Raw genomic sequence first — 26,818 nt, forward strand, 5'->3', positions numbered from 1 at the left:
TCCTAAATATTTTACTTCATTACTGCATTCCATGCTTTTTCCCAGTGTAAACATGCACACAATTGTTTACATAGCAGTATACGCTTGATAAAAAGTATCCTCCTAAGATGAGTGATGTCTCGCTTCTTCCATTTTCTATGGCATTGTAAGGTTTTGATTTTTTTCTTGTCTAAATCCAAACAAAAATTTGAATATCCCCATAGCAGTGACTGCGCTGACATTTGACAGTTGACAGCTTAAATACGGCCAAATGGAAATAATCCCGCGAAACAAAAAAAACCAAACCTCCCAAAATACAAAACACTACAGTGGCCAAAGAGGTATGAGAAGAGATACATAAAGATGGCAAAAAAAAAAACAAAAAACAGAACTGAAACTAAAAATGAACAGAAAAAAAAACAATAACAGCAAACCCAACGAAGGTGAATACCGAATTCCGTTGAGCATAAGCGAATTTGACAGGTGATTGCTGGTGATTGGATTTTTCACTGCGGGCCATATTGACGAATTGACGAAACATCATAGCTGTACATAGAGCGTGGATGGGGTCTGCCGCAGGAGATTGTTGATTTTAATCTACGTGTTGCGAATGAGTTAATGTTTTTTTTGTTGCCTGATTTTTTCCACAATTATTCCTTGCTCTATTCTCATCATGTCATCGGTGTTGGATCTTAATCTTAATGAGTGGCTATAGCATACAAAAAAATGTCAGATCATTTGTAAATTTCCATATTTTATATAGGGCCAATCTATGTAATGGATTCTCAATTGAGAAAGACAATTGAAACCATTGGAGGTAGCGGTAAAGGCTGTCCACTAAAGCAGTAATAATTTTTCGCTACCTATTATTGTATCGAGCCCAGTTTAAAGTTTTAATATAAGACATTTCCATTTGCAGACACATGTCACACCAGGAAAATCTAATATTTTGTGTTATTATGCCCATGCGGGCTAATCCCGACTTACTTCGCCGAGCCTTCTTTAACAATACTCTGAACAATACAATACTCTGAACACAACACACATTTAAAGTAGATCTAGCCGTCAGTCAATATGTCAAAGGCACTCTAACTTTCGAAAGAGTAAGGCTAGTCGCTCCAAAACTTTAACAACTACTTCTTATTTCAGAATGTCTGTTGGAATTATAAATGGGCCAATTAAGTCCACGTTTAGATGTAGCTCCCATATAAACCGATCTTCCATCTGATATTTTCAGCATTAGAGGTCGCAAATGTTTAACAGTCATGACAAATACGGCTCATATCGGTGCATAACTTGATATGGCTTTTATTTAAACAGGACTCCTTACTTGGTAAAAACATAAGGAGATCTATAGACCCTTTATAATATTCTATATCGGGAGATCGGTCTATATGGCAGCTATTTCCAAATAGGGTCTGATCTGGATGATGTTCGCCAAAAAAAGATTTAGATTAAAAGATTTAGGTACCAGAAGTTGCTGTGGCAAATTTCATCGAAATAGGATGAAATTTATATGCTCATTACAGTGTATCGGGAGATCGGTATATATCCAAATATAGTCCGATCTGAAGCACACTTCACAGAAATGGGTAGGGGTATACCATAACTCACTGTGCCAAATTTGATAGATTCCGGATAAAAAAATTACCAATTTATGGCCTCAAGACTTTAATTCTGCAGATCGGTCTATATAGCGGCTATATATGACTAAAATCTGATTTTATGAGATCAGAATGTCATGTTGATATATGAAGAATACGAAATCATCAAAAAATGTTTTGAAAATGTTTTTATAACCAAGATATCTGCACAATTATAAATACCCAGCTTTTAGGTATAAATGGGTAAATACCCGGGTATTTACCAAATTTGCCGGGTAAATAATTTTTGGGTATTTACCCATCTCCCATCTCTATGTATGTGCACAAAAACATAAGCACATGGGCTTGAAATAAACGTGTATATCGGTTAGTGTGACCACCAATAGTCAACGGGGTGGGACGGTGTTACATTTCACCTGCACAGTAAGAAGCTTACCCAGAAAAATATCCACAAATGTTTATGTCATATATATTCTCGTGTTTGTCAAGTAGTTGAACCCGGCCCGCTCCGCTGCGCCTTCTTTTACTTTATATGGAACAAAATTACCCTTTAAATATTTATTTATATTTATTTTCGACAATTAAAGAGCTTTTAGTGAAATACCATGCTACGAAAGTGGTATTTTTATGTATAACGCTTGGCTAACAGTTAAACAATTTAAATGCCTGATTACTGATTCATGAATTCGATCAACGGGTTTAGGGTCATTTGAGTTTGGATGTTAGATGTACTCCATTCTTATGAGACTTTAATTGAGCCCGATATTCTCATGGGGATTACGGAGGGTGGTGTGGACCCCCAGAAACGTGGTCCCGTAAGTGGGTTTGAATTTCAGAGTAGTCCCAAAATATCCGCATCGTGCTCTTCCCTCAAATAGCATATATTTTAACCCCACATTGTCATTGGTTAGAGGGATGTTTATGGGATGAGGCGCCCCTCAGAAAATTTGTCCCGAAAATAGGTATCAATTTCGTGTTCTATTCCTCAATACTTTTCATTGGAGTCGCACATTGACCTGATCGTTAAATATGTCCAATTTAGGTGTGGGAGGAGTGGGGTTTTCTCCCAAACACTTAGCCCTGAAAATAAATCAGGATCGTACTCTACTCTCAATATCATTTATTTGAACCACATATTGCCAATGGGCTCAAAGTTGGATATCAAATTCGTTTTCTAATCTCAAATTATTATTGCAAAAGTCATCAAATATGGCCGCTTTGTGGACAGCTCCACTTTCTTTAAGACTCAAATTGCCATGGTGAACAAATACGTACTATTTGGGGGTTGTTATGAGGGTGGGACGTCCCCTAGACAGTTGGTTCCGAATGTTGATATCACATTCGTGGTCTACTCCAAAATACCTTTCATTTGCGCCCCATATTTGTATAGTCGGCAAACGTGGCCGGTTTAGGGGGTTTTCTGACTTTCAGTGACTTTCTCTGAAAATATATATCAGCTTCGTATTCTACTCTAAAGTACCTCTTATTGGAGCGCCATATTGCAATGGTCAGCGCCCTCTTCAGATATCAAAAAATGTGGTTACCTATTTTCATCACGAGATCATTATGCACCATCTGTGTAAATTTCAAGAATATCGGTTCAGCCGTTTCTGAGTCTACAAGGAACACACAAACAAACTTACAAACAAACACAAATTGATTTTTATATATAAAGAAGAATTATATATATAAGAAGAAGAATTTTACAATGATCGATAATGTATTATATATTTTGTAGGATCGGAAATGGATATTTCGATGTGTTGCAAATGGTATGACTTAGTGAATATACATCCTATTTTATGGTAATGGGTGTAAAAATACAAAAAGGGACGTCCATCCGACCAAACCCTTAAAATTGAAAGATAATCTTACGAAATTTGGTAGAAAAAACCAACGCAGGTCAGATTCATACTCTACTCTCAAATATCATTTGGCTCCTTTATTTCCCAGAAAGGTCATTATTTCCACTAGGTAGGAATGGATTTGATAGGATTAGAATTTCGGATAAATGATTTTATGCATACTTTCACGGAAACATCGCTTTTTTCTTACCACCACCCCCTTCTTCGATTAGATACCGAAAAATGTTAATCCCATGATAGCTTTCGGAACAACATAAACAATCTCAGAAATTCCACGTAATAGGGTTCACCTGTTTTTTTGTTTTTGAGTCCATGCGAAACAAATTATTTCACTATTACTTTTATACATGGGAAAATAAACTTGTCTTGCGGCGCCAGCTGTTGGAGTGCTAAGTTACTAAAATTTTAAAAAGATGTATATCTACATGCGAATAGTCAAAAAATCAATATTAAATTTATATATCGCACAATTTTAACCGTTAACCGAATTGACACAGATTCTTTCTGCTGGTGTATCATGCCGCTTTCCTCGTTTCTATTTTAGCATTTAAATTAATTGGATTTTCAGCTTAACAAATTATTTCAGAATTGCAAAAGTTCCCTGCCCTTTATGCCCCTGCCGACGCAGCCAGCCAGCCAGCCAGCATAGCATAGCTGAAACACTGAACAATTAATGTAAATATAATAAAAATGTCATTCACAGCAAAATCTTTTACAATGTTTCCTATGCAGGGGATTGGCGGAGGGCGGGAGACAAGAGGGGCGAAAAAGGGCGTTTGAATAGATGGGATGTATGTCACAGATATCATTTTGGCCCAAAGTGTGTGTCGCATTGTAACAACGAGCACTCGTAGCGTACTCATGTCTACATACTCGTATATGGCGAATTTTGCATAAATTATTAAAAAAAAAATACACACACACACACACACTGATATGCCAAGAAACAAAAAACAATAACCTTTTTGATGTAGTGGAGGAGGGGGAGAGGGGCTTCCAAGTAGCCGGGGCAGGCACAGATGAGATGTGGGCGGCAAAACATACTTGACGATCTTTTTAATTACATTGCGATGAATAAAAACAATGGGGTGGTATTGCAATGTCGTATGTGTGTTTGCTGTGACTCAATATGTCGCAAATGCACTGCGGGAAAATCAGGTAAGATTTTCCCACACACACACCACAGCTAAGGCTGGAAAATTAGATAATCTACTGTTTATGCATTTGTTTTCATTTCGCTTGCTTTTTTCGTAGACTAACTCAATTGTTTGGTGATTTCGTGCTAAAACCAAACAAAACAACTACAGTTTATGTAATAAAGCGATGAGAATTTTTAGCACTTTATTTTGCATTGTGCACATTCCCCTATAATAATGACTGAATGGCATAAGAGTAACACCAAAAATACACCCTTCAACGGTTCATCATCTGGTCAATCAGTAAAAATGTAATAGGGATTGAAGAAAATATGAAGATTAATCAATTGGTTCTCTTTATGGTATAAGTCTAGCTGAGTATATGTGCTGGTGAGAATAAATTTCGAGCGTAACATTAACGGAAAACTATAAGTAGGACTGTTCGAGTACCTTCTCAGTAAAAAATTGCCAGTAAGCATTTGCAGAAGAGAAAGAACAGCGTTTACTCTCTTTTGCTATTTATTTCAATTAAACAGCTGGGTGTCAAGTCAGGGCTGTACTGCGAATGGCCGAGCAATTCGACGTTTTGGCCGGTCAAAAAGGCGGTGGTTTGTTGTCTTCGAAGACCCACACGGTTGATTGTAGTTTTGTTTCGGGCTCATACGCATAGATCCACGATTTGCCACCCATGATGATCTTATAGACGTTTTTTGAAGCACCGCGATGGTATTTTTTTACACATTTTTCGCACTGACTTGAATGTCAAATTACCTTAATTTTGAATGTCAAATTGAGGGAATCCAGAAAGAACAAACCTTTTTAAGGCAAGGTGTTCATGCAGTATCGAATGCATGCTGGTAAAAGAAATTACCAAGGGTGCCTCTATCACACGGTATGTCAATGTTCTCTAGCACAACGGCCGTTTTTGGACGACCTTCACCGAACTGGATTTTGATCGAGCGTCGGCCACGACAGAATTCAATGAAATGGGACAGCTCAAATTGAGGGAATCCAAAAAGAACAAACCTTTTAAAGGCAAGGTGTTCATGCAGTATCGAATGCATGCTGGTAAAAGAAATTACCAAGGGTGCCTCTATCACACGGTATGTCAATGTTCTCTGGTACAACGGCCGTTTTTGGACGACATTCACCGAACTGGATTTTGATCGAGCGTCGGCCACGACAGAATTCATTGTACCAGTTTTTCATAGTGCTTTAGGATCTCTACGGGAAATGGGACAGGTCCCAAACATGTTATCGGATACGACCTCTGGTGATAAGGACCAGTCCCAGTTCTCATCCCTTTACATGGAAAAAACCTATCACTTTTATAAGGGTTTGTCGCTCGAGGTGACGAACTGGCACCATTTTATCACCGTAGGTAGGTTAGGTCCCGGGACAGTTCGAAACGGATGAGTATAGTTTGCAAGTATTTTTAAGGGAGATAACATTAGTTAGCAAAAATATTAACGTATAAGCAATTTTTTAACAATAATTAAACGACTTTTTAAAAACTAATTAAGAATCATAAGTTATGGCAATTGAAAATATGATTCCCTATAGGATGTGTCCTGTGACAGGTAACTAATTCTCCAGTTTAGGAACGGTATATTCGGTATATTGCTTAAAAAATCAACAAATTACTGGTGGATTACATTGGGATTTTATTTTCCCGCGGCTTTTTCATTTCCCAGTAAATTGGGAATTATTTTTCAATCCCGGGGATTCCCGCTCCTTACAAGTGATCATTTTACCTTATGTGATGGTTAAAGAATTCGAAATATGAATGATTTTCTCTACATTTTATTTTACAGAGTTTATCATGTCGATGTTTGAATGAAAGTTGTAGTCAAATTTTAATTTAGTAAGAGGAACATCAACGATACTAAACTACTCAAAAGAATCGGTAAACCTGTACTTGGGGTTATGTCATATTTATGACAACATTTCGAAAACTAAACAGCACACTGTATGGGGTATACTTTCTCATCGTTCTTTTTACTACACCCTGAAATATGTTCGAGGTTACCTTGACTTGTCATACGTCTGTTTAAATCACAAAAAATTCAATCGAATAAAACTACAAAGCTACTTTTTATTGATTATGAAACTTTATTTTTTCAGATTTGCTGAAATTTAGTACACACTAATGCCCTCCAACACCACACTAGATAATGTCCAGATAAGTCCATAACTACATATAGCCCCAATATTTACCAATCACCTTTTTGACATCTTACATCTTCGACGATCCGCACAAAATACCGCTCAGAGAGGGCTGCAGGTAGATATAGCCCCCCCTCAGTAGTTGACAAAACAATTTTTTCCCGAGAATTCCCGGGATCCAAGTCGCGATTGCGGTATCGTTATATGAGCGAGAAATGCAGGAATTCCCGGGACGAGATTTCCGGGTAATGATCCATCTGTCTCTGGAACGATTTCTTCCAATTTCAATAGGATTCGTCTCTAGCAAAAACGATGTCTGTGCAAATTTTCAAGATGATAAAAATTCCGATATGTACTTTGATTATATATTACATGGACAGACAGGTAGACAGACGGACAGGCGGACATAGCTAAATCGAATCATAATGTGATTCTGAGTCGAATGGTCTATTTCTCTTCCTTCTGCATGTTACAAACAAATGCACTAAGTTATAATACCTTGTGCCATATTAATGGCGTAAGGTATAATTAATGTTATAATCCATAATATATACACCAACAGTCTAAAAATGGGATGGGAGTATATCTGCCTTCAATGTCGGTATCAGTTGTACATATATCCACCACTCTCGGGAATCTTCTATATATATGCTTGAGGCGTGTTACGAGGGAAAATGGTTTAATCCATAGAATGATGCGGTAGGCTTTGAACAGATGAAGAGGCTACGGGTTGATCGTTCTATACGAAATGTTTACGAACTTTTGTCTATAGAGAAGGTGCATCTGAGCGGCATAATAGGAATCATTACAAGACACAATAAGTCAAGCTTTCATTTCGTCTGCCAATGTAAGACTTTACGATTTCATAGTGACATGGTGCGAGAAAGTGCATTGACGTAACGTCTTTATGTAGAGGAGATGGAGTTCGGAGCAAAACCTATCGCTGAAGTAAAGAGAAGGTTTATGAATCACAATGGGCCATACAAGGGACTCAGCGGATATCATGACAATATGTTGGCAACCTAACCTAGTTTTTCAGTCATATGTGATTACATGGGTTGTCCAATCGTCAGTTGACATTTATAATTTATATAAAAGTTTAAATTTATCATAACTTTAGTATTTAAACACACAGTTCGCATTGTTTACCTTTCATGTGATGGCATTGATCAGAATACTTGCCTATATTGCTGTATACATCATGGCACATTAAATCTCTTATATCCCCCAAAAGACGCATATCCATATATGGGCCAAATATTAATAGGCTTCATTGACTTGGTATAGAGAAATGCAAGCACAAGGAAAAATACCGCAACAACCTCCTACGTAGCAAACAATGCATCAGCTTTTGATAATTTTTGTTGATTTTTGGCAAATCGCGTTTCTTTTGTCTCACAGATGTGGACGTCTTGCAGTGAACTAATTATTATTTAATGATGGTAACACTGCCGTAAACCGAAAAAGTATTTTTTAATTCTTAATGACCTCCTCTTTCACGGCTGGATGCAGAATAAAAAAGGCACAAAATCATTGGCAATGGCTTTTCTGAAGGGTAGATAGAATTAAGAAAACTGTTCCTAAAGAGAGCAATGAATAAAATAAAACAAAATGCAAGACAATAATCTTTGCATTTGGCCTAATGAGTTGTCTTGGCAAAGCTTTTATGTCAGAAAATCTATAGTAAATTATACGATATAAAAAGTAAAGATTTAAGAAGGGTGGTAAAATCTATAAATGATTAAATGAAGAAACCATTTGGGAGAGTAATGAGAAAGAAATTTAATTACTATTTGGGTAAATACATCGGTGCGAGCACAAAAGCCTTGCTTGGTACTTCTTAACGCTAGTATATGTGCGAATTTAAATTGCAAATCCGAAAAAAGTCCATTCAAGAATATTTTTGGACACATTTTGAGAATTCCTTGAAACATTTATGGATGAATTAAAATAGAATTTATAGAAAATTTATCATCAAATTATATTTATTATATTTATATTTATTAAAAGAAATATGATAAATCCTCACGTCATTTAATACACAGAGAGAATCTTTCATCATGTAGTGTAAAGATAGCATTTCATAACCTTTTGTTTATAAATATTATGAAACATTTTATTATATTAATGCTGAATCATGTATGTAAAGAAATTATTCATAACATTTTTAACTTTTCATAGTTTCTACAAAATTTTTATAAATTATATGTTTGATTTTCATCAATATTATTATATATTTCATTGATAACGCATGTTTGAGTTTTATTAAATGTGATACCACAAGAACAGAAGAAGGAAGATGCCTTCTAGTTCCTACCGTTGAACCATCCAGATCGCTTTAAAAAATCCAATAATTTGCGAATGTTCACACTACCACTGTCACTAAGTTAGGCAACCTGCCACTAAGTTAGAGAACCTCCTCAAAGAAATGAGAATCTAATGTGGAACTACTTCTGAATGCTGGTGCGGGACACACACACACAGAAGGTGATCTATAGTCTCTTCTTCTTCGATATCCTCACAGCTTCTGCAAAATTCGTTGCTGGCAACATTCAGTCTGTCAGCATGTTTTCCGATTAGGCAGTGATCTGTCATGACGGACACAATAACTGAGACGTTTTAGCCAATGACAGTAAAGCGGTAGACATCTTCAAGTCTAGATTAGGCCACATAGTTTTGGAATGCTTACAGCCCCCTCTTTGTAACCATATAGCATTCGTTGTCCTTCGGAATTGGTCCTGAAAACTTAGCTTACATGTCACTAGAGACATACCCACAGATTCCAGTAGCCCTTGAATGTGTAAGGTAGTTCCAAGTCTCGCAAGCTCGTCCGCTTTATATTTCCCTGGGATATCTCTGTGGCCCGGCACCTAAAACAGGTGAAGTTTCAACTAATCAGCCATCTCGTTGAGAGATTTGCGACAGTCGATGGCGGTTTTTTTAACGCCGTAATGATTATTATTATATCATAGTCATTCCACCAATTCCTTAATTGCAAGGATCTCTGCTTGATACACACTGAAGTGGTCGGGTAACCTTTTCGAAATGATCAGTTCTTGATCTTAAGAGTACACATCAAAGCCCACCTGGTCGTTTAGTTTGGAACCATCCGCATAGAAGTCTATGTAACTTCTGTTACCAGGAATATCGTAATTCCAATCGTTTCTATCAGGAATAGTGGTGCAGTACTTTTTATCAAAAAGCGGCTCAGATAAGGTGTAATACACACTGCCTGTAACATCGGATATTGTATCAAGGATAACACAGTGTCCGCAGCCGCCACATGACCAATGAGAAAGTTCCCTTAACATCACGGTAGTGGTCGCTGCAATTGTGTAGCCACAATGTCCACAGGCATAAGATGTAGCATTAAATTCAGGGCAACAGATGGTGTCGTTCGCACAAACAAGCCATCCTTTGGATCCGGCTAAGTATTGAGCAGTAGGTGGACTTTTGAAGCGCCGTCCACCAGACCACAACACCATATAGCATTATAGGTCTGACAACTGCAGTGTATACCCAATGCATGACAAGCTATCTGAAACCCCAACTTTTGCCAACGGCTCTCTTGAAGATATATAGGGCAAGAGTTGCCTTTCTTTCCCTTTCCAAAATGTTCGATTTGAAGTTCAATATCCTGTCCAGCAAAACACACAGGTATTCTACGCTTTCTGTAAATGGAACTTTCTCTCCTCCCAATAAGACAGGTAGACAACTTGTATCTCCTGCTGAAAAGAACTACTTCGGTCTTGCACGGATTTATACCTAGGCCACTTTTGGTAGCCCACTTTGCTTTTGCACGTAGATCTTCCTGAAATATATGTCTTAGAGTGCTGGAAAACTTTCCCCTAACCTTTTTCTTTTTCTTCCAGAGACAATATTATATTGTTAATGGCTATATTACAAAGTAGAGGAGACAGTACACCTCCCTGAGGTGCTCCTCTGCTGACCCATCTTTTTAGATTCACAAATCCCAAGCCTGCCGTAATGCATCTTTTAGTAAGTAAGTTGTTAATAAACATTAATAATAAACATCAAACTCCCTCATGATTGACGTCGGTTTTACATTATTGAAAGCATTTTCAATGTCAAGAAATGCTACCATTGTATATTCTTTGACAGCGAGAGAACCCTCTATATAGCCGACTAGGTCGTGAAGGGCTGTTTCAGTGGATTTGCCTTTTCTATATGCATGCTGCTGCCGCGACATGCGATCTCCAGAGATCTTTCCCTAAGAAACACATATCTCAAGAGGCTTCAGCATAAAGGATGGCAGACTAATAGGACGAAAATCTTTCGCCTTCGTGTGGTATGGTTTTCCTGCTTTCAGAATGAAAATGATCTTCGTGTCCCTCTATCCCACATTCTGATACAAGCAGAGTATATCTCCTTAAGCCAGGGAACCAGTCTATCAGACACAGCTTGAATTTCAACCGGTGATATATCATCCGGACCTGGCGACTTAAAGGAGTCGAAACTTCTTATCGCCCAAAGGATTTTCGACTCAGACACAATTTCTCTCATAGCCTCCGACGAATGCATACCAGTGACAACCTCTTCTGGTGCCACGTTGGCCGTTGGAAAAATTTCCGGGACATATGTACCAACGAGTAGTTCTAGTGTTTCCTCCCTAGACATTGTCCTTACATTCTGTGACTTCTGAATATACCCCACCGTAATAGGTCTCGAGGACAGAATCTTCCTTAGTCTAGAGGCCTCCACGGAGCTGCAGAATTCTACCCAGGATATGTTCTGAGCCTTTCTCAGCTCGCCCTTATACTTTCTTAGCTCAGCCTTATAGATGCCCCAATCGTATGGTGCTCTTGTGGCTTTTGCTCTGCAGCCCTTCCTTTCTGCAGGTTTCTGCAGCCCTTCCTTAGACCAACCAGCTCTGGGGTCCACCATAGACCCTGTTTCATAAAAACAGTACAATTTATAACGTTTAAAAATAATTTTAAGTCAACTTTCTATATTCTCTCTGGGTGGTTCTCGATTAGATTTAAATCAAAGTGTAGTTACTTACCTTCCAATTGAATTTTCCTATTGCTCGCTGTTCCCTTTCTGGTTGACAGTTAACGAAGATTTGTTTGATTTTTGACCCAAACCGAATTCGTTTTTCTGTTTTTTGCTTTTCGACAATTGTAATAAATCGTAATTATTCTCGAGTGTAGAGTGCTGATTGATATTGAATTTTCATTAAATCTAAGAGCGATATATTTTTGTTGCTTTGTGTTATGGTAAAAAAGTAAGGTAGTAGTGCGGGAGAAGTATGATTTGTAGCGTTGCGTTTAATGTACACTGTGAAGACGCGAGGCGGAGGGAGAGTGGGTCGAAAGTCTGGTGGTTCGATTAAATATATATTTACTTTTAGTAATTACTTGGATTAAACTACTACACACACGTGGTAACTACTTATGCGTGGGTTGAGGTGAGGAGAAAAAAGAGTAGGATACGATTTTATCAAAGTTCATGGTTGCTTATTGAGGATATTTTATTTTATGTGATATCTTGTGTTTTTTTCTTCTGATTTTTTTTCGTTTTTTTATATTTCACTTGGATTTCTATTTTGTCACTTAACTTTTCTACATTCATTCACAGATATTTTGAGGATTTTCAATTTATAAAATTTACATTTGATTTCTGATTTTTATTTTTTTTTTTACTGTTACTTTTTACATGGCTATAACATTTTCACACACTTATTGTGTGCATTGAATTTTTTTTAAAAACTATTATGGATACCGCACCACTTTCCGAAAAGTGGTGTTTGTTTTAATGCTATTGTGTTGACTATTTACCAAAGGTCCACGAGGGAATAAAGAAGCACATATCACATGACACATTGACTGAAATGAAAAGAAAAGTCGAAAAATTTATTAGATTTGTGTATAACTGAACAGAATTATGGTAAGGAACGTAAGGAACGAAAAATGAAAAACAATTATGTTTAAATTTCATTCAGTTTTGTACAAGTTGAGAATTTTCCATATTTTGAAGGTAATAAAGTTAAAACGTCAAAGGAAATGTTTGACATGTTTTCATTAAAAATGAAGGAAAACAAGTAAAAGCATGCCACGTTTAGCCAGGCCGAATCTTATATACCCTCCACCATGGTTCTCAAGTTCTTTGGGCATCTCTTTATAGACAAACAGAGGATAATGACAAGAATTGCGTTCCAAATGGGCTCAAGAAGTAAAATCAGGAGTTGGGTTTATATGGGAGCTATATCAGGTTATAAACCAATTTGGACCATACTTGGCACAGTTGTTGAAAGTCATAATAAAACACCTCAAGCAAAATTTTAGTCAAATCGGATAAGAATTTCATCATCTAGACGCTCATGAAGTCGAGATCGGTTTATATGGCAGCTATATCAAGTTATGAACCATACTTAGCACAGTTGTTGAAAGTTACAATAAAAAATGATTGTATTTACTTGATGAGGTCTTAGATCAATATTTCGGGGTGATACAAGCGGAATATGGTGCAGGGTATAAAAAAAAGAAAACTTCTCTCGCATCAAGGAGTGCTGAACGCTTTCTCTTGATAATAGTGAATACTCTACGATTAAAAGTCCCATTCAATATTTAGCTAAATGATAAGGGTCCTCATTTTTATAGCCGCGTTCGAATGGCGTGCAGCAGTGCGACACCTCTTTGGGGAGAAGTTTTAATATGGCATAGTACCTCACAAATGTCGCCAGCATTGGGAGGGGACAACCACCGTTAAACATTTTAAAATTTTTAAACATGTTCCGTGTCAGAGTCATATTAGGACATGCCAACATCTCCGACACGGCGACCTCCCTACAGTAATCTCTTTTTTATTTTATTTTTTTTTTTTAATTTACTTCAGCGGTAATATTTATATAAAATCATTTTAATAAAATTTTACTTTAATTCAAATTTTACTTCTTCAAGTTTTTTGCCTGTTAGGGCGAGATCATTAAATTTTACAATTTTGGTTTTTTTCTCTTTCGTGACGAGCTCAATGATCGGAGATGCAAATGGAAAAGGAAAGGCGAAGATAGCAACACACACCAACCACTATGGGACGCGTTTCGTCTTTGGTTAGAAGACTTTTCAACCTTATTAGGTGTGATGGCTTCAATGGCCGTGCGTTGGTATGTTGTAGTTGAATCGTATTAATAGCGAAAACGCATCTATGATACAATTACCATATTAACCAAGCTCGACAACCCTGCTTATTAGCTGTACTTTTCCCAATGCATGTATTTTTGTTTAATGACAGACATTCTATCTGTAACAAATTACACTTCTTCCGTACTACACATGATTTTGTTCCTCTGTTGGAAGTTGTATTGATAGCTTCGAACGCTAAGACAACGGCAATGGCTCTCGCTGTTGCTCCGTGTGCCCAGGTTCGAATCCTGGCCGGGCTCTGCCGAATTTTTAATTCTTCAAGTTTTTTGCCTATTAGGGCAAACGAAATGCGTCCATAGTGGTTTGTGTGTGTTGCTATATTTGGCTTTCCTTTCCCATTTGCATCTCCGATCATCTCTAGAAAGAGAAACAAACAAAAATTTTACTGTTTTTAGTATATTGAAAAAGACTTTGAAAAAAAAAAATACTATTAAATTTTGTCTTTAGAGAAAATTTTATTAAAAGCTTGTCTTTAGAAAAATTTTATTGAAATTTTGTCCCCAGAAAACAGTTTATTGCAATTTTTGGGCTTAAGACGAAGTTCAATAAAAAAAAAAATTTGAAGAATTTGTTTTCAAAATTTTACGTTTAGAAAAATTTTATCAAAGAAGATTTTATTGAAAGTTTGTCTTAAGAGATGTTTTTGAAACTTTTTCTTTAACCTTCGCTGGTCCAAAGATTTTAGTGTACGTCGTGGCCCAAAATCCAACTTGGTAGGTCAACTATATAATTTGAAGGAAACTGTCATATACAGAGTGCGCCAATGAAACTGAGTTATTTGAAAGGTAAATAAAAACAAAAGTACTTCACTTATTGTTAAAATTCTTTTTTTTTTATTTGAGAATACGATATCCCATTTTTTTCATGCAGTCTTGAAAATGACATCGTGTAAATGGCGACCACCCATTGGGCACTGATTAAGTCGATTTTTGAAATTCATGTTTACTGTTTGCAGCATATCAATCAGTATGGTGGCAATGGCGTCGCAAATGTTTTTCTTGAGGTGTGATATGGTCCGCGGTTGATCAACATACAACAGGGATTTCAAATAACCACATAAAAGAAATCGCGGGAAATGTGAAAGTGAGGCTTGTCACTGAAAAAAAAAAAAACTACCGCGTCTTTAGGCAGACTACACATGCATTTTGACGAGAAACAAAATCGCATTCAGTTAATTCTTCCACAACAGCCAATTTATAGCGATGATATTTAAGGTCTTGATGAAAAATTCGTCGAACAGTGATGTCAGAAATTTCCCTATGAGTTGCGTGTTGGCGAGACCAACGCCGACGAGAATGCACAACTGCCTCACTCTTTCAACATTTTACGGAATTCTGATGGTACGTTCATTTCTTGGCTTAGGGACACTTCCACACTCCCGAAATGAGCTAACCCACGACAGAATCGAATTCCGGCCAAGAACGAGTCTGCGAGGAGGAATTTCAAAGCGAGCGCGGTTGGCACATTGCGTAGCAACAAGTGAGAGACCATTAGAAAAGAAGCTCGGCGAAAGCCTGCTGCTCCCTAGACCAGACCATGATCGCAACTGACTGGAGAGACAAACAAACTTGGATGCGCTCCCATTAGACCCCCTCCTTGACCAACTCAAATAAGTAAGTTTTTCTGGCAAACCCTGAAGACAGAAAAGTACAACATGCATGATGTGTTGTGATCTTTGGCTTTCCTTTTCCATTACAAAAAAATTTGCAATGATTGAGCTCGTCTCTAAAGAGAAACAAATTAAAAATTGTGGAATTTAATTAACTTCGCCCTATTAGGACAAAATTTGAAAATAAAAATATTATTTCTTTTAATAGCGGGGAAAAGAGTTTTGTAGTTGTTTTTAATGGAATTTTAACTCCAGAGAACATTTTATTGAAATTTCGATAAAAAAAATTATTTCCAGAAAAATTTATTTGAAATTTCGTCATCAGAAAAAATTTTTTTTAAATTTTGTCTTAAGATAAAATGTCATTAGTGAAAGTGCCACAAAAATTTTATTTAAGTTCTGTCTTTAGAGGAAATATCATTGAATTTTTTTCTTGGATTTTTTAAATTATTTCGTTATTATCAGTACATGTTTATTTTTAGAGAAAATTTCATAGAAATGTTATCCTTAAGGCAGGTTTTAAGATCGTGCACGGTGGAAAGTTTTCACATAACATTGTTTCCCTTGTTGTCCAAATCTTCACAAAAGCATTTTTTGTAAATAAAAAGGCATATACACTAATAGAAAAATTACGGTACTTTGCCAATACCGCCTGGTATTATTTTGTTCGCGTCATTGGCAAAGATTTTCAATACCGTTTGGTATCAATTCATCACCAGACAAGGAGGCTATTAAGAATTGAAGGCTTCACATTTTTATTCTTGTCATCGCCGCAAAAGTGTTAGTGAACGTTATACTTAAAATATTGTCGTCATTAGAAAATATTTGTTAAACAAATAAATAAAATTTTGTTATACAACTTGAATGCGCAAAAACCTGTTCAAATACTCGAAAGCGGTGAAAATGGAAATTGTACAAATTCTAAGGAAATACTACATCGTGATAGTCCATTGTGTAGAAAACGATGCTTTGTTGGTGTATTCATATGAAACCACTTTTGGGAACCAATGGATATGGAATCAATTGCCAAATACAAAGAATTGAGGTTGGTCACGGTGCAACATTCCTTTTTGTATTTAAAATTAAATTAAAATGATTTTCAATGATTTTTTTCTGGATCATTAGGTGGTGGAATAATCAACAACGGTTTGGTACTAAAATCAATAACGGTCTGGTGCTAAAACCAATAACAGATTGCTATTAAAACCAATACCAGTTCGGTAATAAGACTAGTACCAAACGGTACTAATAATTTTATGTATGGATATACCATCTGGTATTGTTTTTGTACCATACGGTGATGCTTTACATCAATACCGTATGGTACTGAAATGAGCACGTTTGGTATCAACTTTTCTCTGGGTGTAGGCGACCCTCACACCTTATGTTTTACCACTAGCATTGTTTTGGTAAATTGTGTTGTGTACGCGGTGTTATCACAGAAAATAAAAGTAGAAAAACTATATTTGCTAACAATTTTTAGTTTTTTAAATGACAATGAACGAAAATGCCTCTTTTTATCATGTTGGCCTAAGTTAAGAAACGTTTCGTCCACGTTTTGAGTGAATGTCGAATTTCCATTCAGTGAAGTACTTGGTACCACAAATGAAAAGGTTTTCACAGATTTTTATACTCATTAACTTTGCAGCTCGTGGAAAATAATAAATAATAATAATATATTTCCGACCATAATAAAAATTCACATATATTCTTGATCGTCGTAAAATTTAACGTTGTCCGTGTGTCCGTCTGTCTGACAATCCGTCTGTTGTAATCACGCTACATCCTTTTAAATTGAGATAATGAGCTGAAATTTGGCTCAGATAGGTTTTTTGGCTGCACATAGGTTAAGTTATTGAATGGGCCAAATCAGACCACATTTGGATATAGCTGCCACATAGACCAATCTGCCGATTAAGGGTCGGAAACCCATAAAAGCTCCACTTATTAGCCGATTTCGCCGAAATTTGAATCAATGAGTTGTTTTAAGCTAAGTTTCAATCGCATAAAAAACTGATTTATTGCCTGATTTTTTTCGGATTCTGAATCAAATATGATCCAGACCAGCCCCTATTTAGATATAACTACGGATATGATAGTGGAGTTATAATGTGGTGGTGGGAATCCAAAGTTCGGCGCGGCACGTTTTTACTTTTGTTCACTACTTTTTTATATGCAGTTTCTGGCAAAACTGAACTTAGTCACCTTTTAAAAAACTTTCGTAGAAATTTTGTATTTAGCAATTTTATAGACATTTATAGACATTTTGTCTTAAAAGAAAATTATTAAAATTTATACAATTTAAAATTAAAAATTTTATAAAAATTGTTTCTTTAAAGGACATTTATAGAAATGTTGTATTTAGAAAATTGCATAGAAATTTTGGGCTCTGTTTTGTATTACAAATAGAAAACCAAACACCTTTTTTTAAGTTAGGCTGAAAATGTGTTTTTTTGCTTTGTAATAGCATTTGACTGGTTTCCTATATCGATTTCGTTTAGTACCACCCAAACTCGTCAGTAGGAGTTGTCAAAATGGTATGTCTTCTAGGTTGAAGCAACTCCTGCTGACGAGTTTGGGTGGTACCAAACGAAATAGCGATCTAGGAAATCAGTCAAATGAATGAATGAATAATTTCCAGACCGAATAAATTTAGCGCAAAACATGTCTTAGAAAAGATTTTATAAAAATTCGCTTTAATTTAACGGAAGTTAAAAAAATTTATATTTAAAGAAAATTTGATAGAAATAGTGTGGTTTGAAGATTCCAGAGAAAGTGTCTCCTACGGCGAGAGTTTCTAATGGAACTAATGTTGATAAACGGCACAATGCGATTCCGTTCTTCCACGAAAAAATTTGATACAAGTCCACAACTTTTTGTCTGTTGATCTGAACAATAAAAACGGGGACATAGGCTATGAGGTTAATTGGCATTTTGAGTCTATATCTTCAATACAGGGTGTCAGAGTTGACCACTTTCCACTTCCTCAACCTTCAAGAGACTATAACTTTTGATCTAATCTGAGCATTAAAAACAGTTATAGACTTTTGTAGACGAGGAGCTAGGCTTTTATGTAATTGGCGTTGTTGGTCTATATCTGCAATACAGATTGTCAAAGTTGACCACTTTCCACTTCCCCAACCTTTAAGGAGCTATAACTTTTGATCTAACGAACCGATTCGCATGATATAGGACTCTGGAGAAGGTGATCTAAAGAAACAAGTAAAAAGGCGTTAAGTTCGGCCGGGCCGAATTTTGTATACCCACCACCTCTGGTATATATGCAAACCACCTTTTGTTAAAATTCGATGAAAATTGCATACCTTATGCCCCATATCAGCTATATCGAAATATGTTCCGATTTGGACCAAATACTAATAAGTACAAGTCATTGTTCAATTGTGTGATCTATTTAGTAGCTACATCTAAAAATAAACCGCATTGAAACCGAATGAGCCCAAGACCTTAAATCGAGAGATCGGTCTTTATGGCAGCTATATCCAAATCTGGACCGATCTGTGCCATATTGCAGAAGAATGGTGAGGGGCTAAACTTAAGTCACAGTCACATGTTTCGGCGACATCGGACAATAAATGCATCTTTTATGGGCCCAATGCCTTAAATCAAAAGATCGGTCTATATGGCAGCTATATCCAAATCTGGACCGATCTGGGCCAAATTGAAAAAAGACGTCGAGTGGCCTAACACAACTCACTGTCCCAAATTTCACCAAATCGGATAATAAGTATGGCTTTTATGGGCCTAAGACCCTAAATTGGCGGATCGGTCTATATGGGGGCTATATCAAGATATAGTCCGATATAGCCCATCTTCGAACTTAACTATAATATATTATTATCAAAAAAAATTTTTTTTTTTATTTTCTCTAAAATGTGACAAATTTTCAAAAATATATATTTTTAATTTTCTTCAAGTATTCGTAAATTCCCGCCATTAAAGCATTATCATTTCTTTCTATTGTCGTAAAGCGGAGGTATTAAGAAAAGTTGTAAGTGCTAATTTGACTCATTTTTATGACCCCTTTATCTTAAAACAATATGATATTTTTTTATTAAAATTTGAAAGTTTCACACTGACAAAAAATTTCAAAGTTAGTTGTTTCACCTTTTTCTTTGAATTACAGCTTAAAATGTTACAAACAATTTAAGTTATAACTCGTCATATCCTAGTGAATTTTCATGTAGTCCTATATTCACTTTTAAAACTCAAATACTACATGACATGTTATTGACATGCTATTGACTATTACAAGAGTAAAGAACTTTTATTTGGTATCACTTCCTCTACAAAACCCAGAAAGAAATATGGAATTATCTCTAGTCTAACCGATTTTAAGTAGCCGGCAACTTCAAGGTCCATTTTTCAAACAAGTAGAATTTTGCAATTTTTTTGGTTGTCTTCACCATTATACATGAAAACCGGCCGCTTATTTACACAGTATGTCTTATTTTAAGGGAATACCTTTCCAACGATGTATAAAATATTGCCCTACTTGCATTCCATCTACTCTTAGTTCTATCTAGACTTCACTCAACTCGGTGTAAAAATCTCTATGTGTGAAATCATCAAATTGATAAAATGTGAATTTGCAATGCCTAGAAAATGTCGCCAAATTTTAGAAAAATTTAAATACAAATTGGCGTCTCAGAGCAAATACACCGAAAATCGGTTGTATGTTTGTATGGGACCTATGTCAAAATTTGGACCGATCTGGACCATGTTCGGCATGATTGTAGATGGGGCTAATAAACCTCCTCAAAGTAAGTCATCTGAGGGCGAAAACACTGAAAATTTTTTATACACATATTTTTAACTTGACGTTTCACACAAAATCTGTAGTTGGTTTGGGTAAATTATTTAAGAATCTGCATGACACCGGGCTTTTAAACTTTTACCTACTACCTAATTCTAAATAAAGCAAATATTTCTACCCCCTTGTTAAAAAATTAAATGTTAGGCTCTACCTAGCCACTAATTTCAGGAATTTCCAAGCTAAACAGATAGTCTCACTTTCGCAATTATAAAAAAAATTGTAGTTAAATACAGAAGCTAAGATTTCTGGCAAATACATATCCCATTAAACATTCGAAAAATTAAGATTGGTGACAGTGGTGGCATTTTCTCTCCCTAGTGGTTGGTAGGCTTCGCCAAAACAACCTCTCTTTGTAGGCGAATTTAACGATTGAAGCGCTTTGCAAAAGAATCTGATGAAGGAAACGGTAGCACAAAACATTTTTCCACCACTCATTCACTCATACACTTGCACACACTCATTCACTCGCTCATTCATTTCATTTGGAAATAATTTCACCTTTGCCATTAAATTTCTATAGTTTTTTTTTTGTTTGTTTCAATAGACATTCTTATTTACCTATATGTTAAATATATATGTATGGTTTTGTTGCTTTTTTGCAATTTATTTAAGACTACATTGTTTTAAGTTTAAAAATGGCTTATTTTATGTGATTACAATAATACAACTACACAACGCCGCACGCACACACACACACACAGACACGCGGAGTTTTCGAGACTAAAAAAATGTTGGAATTATTAGAATGATTGAAGAGCGTTATCCTGCTTTCTTAGGGCACGACCGCACGCTTCGCTTGTTTCGAAGCTAATGGCAACATTGTCAACGCTAAGCTTAGAACGAAGGCTCGGTGCACACTGACTGCTGCGAAAGTTAACAGAGCCTTTGCACCTACAGCCAACCAGTCAAGTGGACAAACAGAGGGCCGTCACGGTTTGCAATAATGCAAGCTAACAGTGGTAGCGTTTGCCTTTCGTCCTCTCGTGTCACTGCCCGGCTGACTGGCTGTTGCTGAGCAGGCATGCTTGCGAATCCTAGTTGGAGCGCGCACAGTAGTCTCGGCTAGTTGTTAGATGTGTAGCAACAAACTATTGTTACTACAGCAAAAAGCTGAAACCCCCCAACACTGACCCCCTCATCAGCCAACCCAGAAACAGGCCCTTAGAAAGAGATAGAGCGATGTATTGCTTATGTAGTGTAGCTGCGAGTTTAACAGTTTACTTGATGACACCTCCATATGTTGGAGGAGAGGAAAGACCTACCTTTTCACTTATGAATGTGTGGAAGGCAAATGTGGCAACTGTTAAAATGTCCAAACAGCTGCCACAATTTGAAGGTTAAATAAACAGAAATGCAAAAGTAAACATTTGGTTGAAATGCGCAGGCTCGCACAGAGCATGTGTATGTGTGTGTGTGTGTGCATGGCAAGCACAATGCTTCTCACCCATACCAAGAGCTTGCAAACAGCTGCACTTTGGAAAAACCAGAACTGTCATATCGACGCTGTAACTGCAACTTTGGCAGGAGCTACATTCGAACAGGACAGACAGAGTGAGTGCCAGCAGACATTTTGCAAACAGTTGAAGTCAGAACAAAACAGCTGTAGTTGTGCAGCCGATGTTATCAGTTAGCAGAAGTATTTGTCGATATTCCCTGTTTTTTGAGAGAGGGTACAGGGAGGAGGGAGTACCTACGGACTTCCTTTAGTTGTATCAGCTGTTCTCACTTTACACTCGCTCTCTCTTTCTCATCCATATTTTATGCTCATATACTTAACTTGTCTCTATAATTCTTGCACGTTTTGTTGTCTTCCCTACTCTCATCAGCTGATTTGAATTGAAGAGTTGCCAGTTTTGTGAGTACACCGATAGAGTAGGGTGGAACAAATTGGTTGATTAAAGTAATAAATCCAAACAGACCAGGACTTTGATGGAAATCGAACCCACGACCCTCACACTGGTAATCCGAGAACGCTACAGCTCTGCCACTGGGGCAACCATACTAAAAAAAATGTTGTCCTATTTTACGATTCGAGCCAATGATAAAGAAACATTTCCTTTGGTGAAAGGTGTTTTCCTTGATATTAAGGATTTTTTATTATTGCGTCTTATTATTAAAGATAAAAAACTTGAAGGTCAAACTATCGTTGAAAGACTTTGGGGCAAAACAACAGTGTACTCAGTTATACGCGCAACTGTCTGTTGAAATCACACTACAGTCTTTAAAAATAGGGCTAAGTTCCAAGATGGGCTATATCGGACTATATCTTGATATAGCCCTCATATAGACCGATTCGCAGATTTAAGGTCTTAGGCCCATAAAAGCCACATTTATTGTCTGCTTTTGCTGAAATTTGGGACAGTGAGTTGTGTTAGATCCTTCGATATTCGTCTTCAATTTGGCCCACATCGGTTCAGATTTGGACATAGCTGCCATATAGACCTATTCCTCGATTTAAGGACTTGGGTCCATAAAAGCCACATTAATGGTTTGATTTCACCGAAATTTAGGACAGTGAGTTGTATTAGGCCACTCGACATCCCTTTTCAGATCGGTCCAGATTTAGATATAGCTGCCATATAGACCAGTCTCTTGATTTAAGGTCTTGAGACCACAAAAGGCGCATTTATTGTTCGATTTCGCTGAAATTTGGGACAGTGAGTTGTGTTAAGCCCTTTTAGATCCTTTTTTAATATTGCCCAGATCGGTCCAGATTTGGGTAACGCTGCCATATAGACCGATCTCTCGATTTAAGTATTGGCTCCATAAAAGGCGCATTTATTGTCCGGTTTCGCTGAAATTTGACACAGTGTCTTTTCGACATCCGTGTCATATATGATTCAGATCGGTCTATATTTTTTGATAAAGCTGCCAAAGAGACCAATATTTTGTTCAACAAAATTGGACAGTGACTTGCATTTATTAGACCAATCAATGTCCGTGCCAAATTTGGTCTAAATAGGACCATATTTCGATAAAGATGCTATGGGTGTATAAATTATGAATTTTTCACCAAATTATGACGAATGGTGATTTACATATATACCCGAGGTGGTTGGTTTCCAAAGATCGGCCCGGCCGAACTTAATGCCTTAAAAATACAATTTTTTAAAAATTAATAATTAGTTAATAATAGGTTTGCGATCGAAATTTGAAGCGGATTTAATGATAGCATCTTCATTTTAAAGTTTCGGTTCTTTGGCGCGTTTTCATTGATAAAATCCTACAAATAAATAAAATCTTATATTCTCGGCTAACTTTTTTTTTCGATACATGTACATTAGGGTGATGACTTTTTAAGTTTTTTTTAATTATTTCATGTTGCACGAATGAATGAACTTTTGCCCATTAATGACTAAAATAAAATGTATTCCATTTAAATATTGAAATTGGTCGCACACAAACCGATTTCAAATGAAATTTTTAAATCGTTTTGTGCGTGAGTTTTTTGTATCGAATCGCCTTATATTTAGGATTTCTCTAATCTTAAATGAAATCTTATCGGAATATGATAAAGGAATACTAAGTTGTATAAAAGTCAGCACCCTAATAAGTATTGAGCAAGGATTGTTTGCCTACACTTCGTCAATTTAGGAACTTTTTTTATTAGGGTGATTACTTTTTGAATTTTTTTCACAAAATTTATTTCCTGTTGCACGAATGAATGAACTTTAGTCTATTAAACACTAAGATACTGATTCCATTAAATTATTCAAAAAAAGGTTACATACAAACCACTTTGAAATTAAATTTTTATGCATTTTTTAATCATATTGCGAGGTTGAGCAAGGTTGTTTTTACGAATTATCTAATCTTAAACAAAAGCTCATTAAAATATGATATAGGGATATGAGGTTGTAAAAAAGTCATCGCCTTAATGTACATCTGTTACCGTAGCTGTTAAAAACTAGGGAGAAGATTTTATTCTCATTTTAAACTGGTTTCCCAAGGCAAAGATTTCACCTAACCCTTCAAAAACATATATGTTAATTGATGCCACTGCCACACTAGACATTGCGTCAGCTAGAAAGTCCGGCAGTATATGAATGATTTGTGAGGTACTATGCCATGTTTAAACCTCTCTCTAAAGAGGTCGCACTGCTACCCACCGTTCGGGCTATAAAGAGGAGATCCTTTATCATTGAGCTTAAAATTTGAATCGGACAGCACTCAGAATTTACATGAGCAAATTTGCATTTGCTGTGCCTGTGCCGAGTCTATAAGCCTTGGTTAGGTAAAATTGGAAGGCACTAGAAACCTCGGCTACTAGCTGCTTCACTCGGAATCCTACATTCTAATATTCTATTGTGTTCGCCCTAGAAGAAGGTAAAAGAGAAATAGAAGACGGAGAAACTCCAAAAAATACACCCTAACACGGTACATGGGCAAACAAACAGAAAAAAATTAAACTAGCGCACAAGAAGTAGAAACTATCACCGACGTGAAAATGGACCAGTCAGCCAATTCAGGTCTCTACAGAACTCCAGAATGACAATAGGTCTAAGTGCGTGGAGGGAATTCCGGCAGGGAAAGAAGGGTTCTCCCATTATGCAGAGTTTTTCCGTAATTGTAGGGCAGTGACGCAAAAAGTGTTTTACGGTCTCCAACTCCTTCTCGTCGTCGCACGTCTTGCAGAAGTCTGCCTCTCCATACGTCCAAGATCTGACGTGCAATAGCAGTCAGTATACTATCAGCAATCCGGTCTTGCTTCCTCAGCCCCAAGATAAGCGTTGTCCTGTTTTGCAAAATACGCAAACACAGAACCTTTGAGACCCTAAAACCAACAACACCTCTTGAGCGGTCGTGGTAGAATGCCTCCATTGATGCCTTGAAATCCAGCATTGCCTGGCATCCTTTCACTTGGTTTGAAGAATCCCTTGCATCATTTTCGACCTAACATGGCCCTGCACCATAGCCTTCACCATCGTCTAACTGTACATGTTTATAGTGAAAGTCTGATCGGTCTCCGGTTCCGTAACGACATTTTGTCCAGGGCCTTGGGCGGCGCGAAGAAATCCCTCTGACGTGCAATAGCAGTCAGACTTGTCCAGAAAGAAATAAGATTCCCTGATTCCAAGAAATTTAATTGCGGCTACTGCTCGGTTGTCCAAGCGTGACCCAGACACTGCACAAGTATAGTTAAAGGTACATCGGATAGAAAATCACTAACATATGAAATCGTATAGTTGCTGTTTTTTTTTTTGTAGTACTACACTGTGCAAATCAAGATTCATCGGTCATTATACCCTCAACTATGGATGGGGGTATACTAATTTCGTCGTTCTGTTTGTAACACCTCGAAATAGGCGTCTCAGACCCCATAAAGTATATATATTCTTAATCGTCATGACATTTTACATCGATCTACCCATATCCGTCCGTCTGTATGTCTGTCGAAAGCACGCTAACTTTAGAAGGAGTATATATAAATATGAATAAAGTGTTGCCCAGTCTGTAGTCCTAAAACATCCATATTGATAAGAAATATTTTTGGAAAATTTCAAGTTAGACTTTTCTAGAAAAAACTGAACAAAAATATTGACCGTTCAAAGGCACGAAACCAAAAAAAAAAAGATTTAGTCGATAGCTTTGTTATATTGTATTCTATGGCATTCTATGGCAACTCTGGTTGAACCCACCTTTATCGAAAGCCGGTATTTTCTACTCTCTTTTCGCAATTCTCCCTCAGTCTGACACTCTTTTTTCAGCTATCCATTCACTCAAACAAAAAAAATTAAACTTTTTGTGCACATTTGACATTACAGAGATTCTTATCACGTCTCTTTGCTTGGAATCTTTTGGTCGCAGGCATTTTGAGTAATAGAGGGCATTACTTTGGCTTCATTCCAGTTATTTGTCGCACTAATGGTTGAATGGTTGAATGTCCGGCCGACAATTGACATTGTTGTAGCAACACCGACCGACAGACTGTAGTTTAATGTGGTTTAGTAGGTTTTCCATGGGCCATGTTGTGTGCTGTTCTGCTGTTGTGCAGCTCGGCTCTGCAGGCCATACATTCCTAACAGCATTTCGCCCTTCTACTCGCCCTCCTTTTCGCAAACTAACTTACATTTGTGGACAAGCCCAGGGATGTAAGTCCGTCCTCTGTCTCCAAGTATAACATTCGCCACACTGCCTTTAAGAGTGTTATTACTTCTGGCCCCGCCAGTCCCTTCGCACAGACGGCAGTGCCTCCAACAAACGCAGCACACAAAAACTAACCGTTGGCACTTTTATAAAGTGTTTTTGTAGTAATCAGTGGAAATTGCAAAGTTAAATTAGAAAAAAGGAAAATAAAAATAAAAATGGTCCCCTTAGGCCATGACAAATGTATGAGAAGAACGAACATCCGGGCTTGCCTTGTGTTGGCAATTCGTCCGTCTGTCCGCCGACACTGGAGGCAGCGTCCACCAAAGAAGCTAGACTAGCCGAAGCGCTGTTAAGATTTAAGATCTGTGAAGA

At 37.0% G+C, this 26,818-nt stretch overlaps 1 protein-coding gene across 4 annotated transcripts in view; it reads right to left on the minus strand.

Annotated features, from left to right (window-relative positions):
- Positions 1–26,818, minus strand: part of LOC106082853 (uncharacterized) — a 501,629-nt gene that overhangs the window by 465,775 nt on the left and 9,036 nt on the right. For 3 of the 4 annotated variants that reach the window (XM_013245584.2, XM_013245587.2, XM_013245586.2), the window contains exon 2: positions 11,774–12,596. The gene's annotated coding sequence lies outside the window, so the exon portion shown is untranslated. Of the gene's footprint in view, positions 1–11,773; positions 12,597–20,914; positions 21,194–26,818 lie in introns of those variants that run through there. The other variant, XM_013245588.2, reaches the window with a different exon arrangement.

The sequence above is a fragment of the Stomoxys calcitrans genome, chromosome 3 (genome assembly GCF_963082655.1).
Source record: "Stomoxys calcitrans chromosome 3, idStoCalc2.1, whole genome shotgun sequence".
NCBI classification, from domain to species: domain Eukaryota; kingdom Metazoa; phylum Arthropoda; class Insecta; order Diptera; family Muscidae; genus Stomoxys; species Stomoxys calcitrans.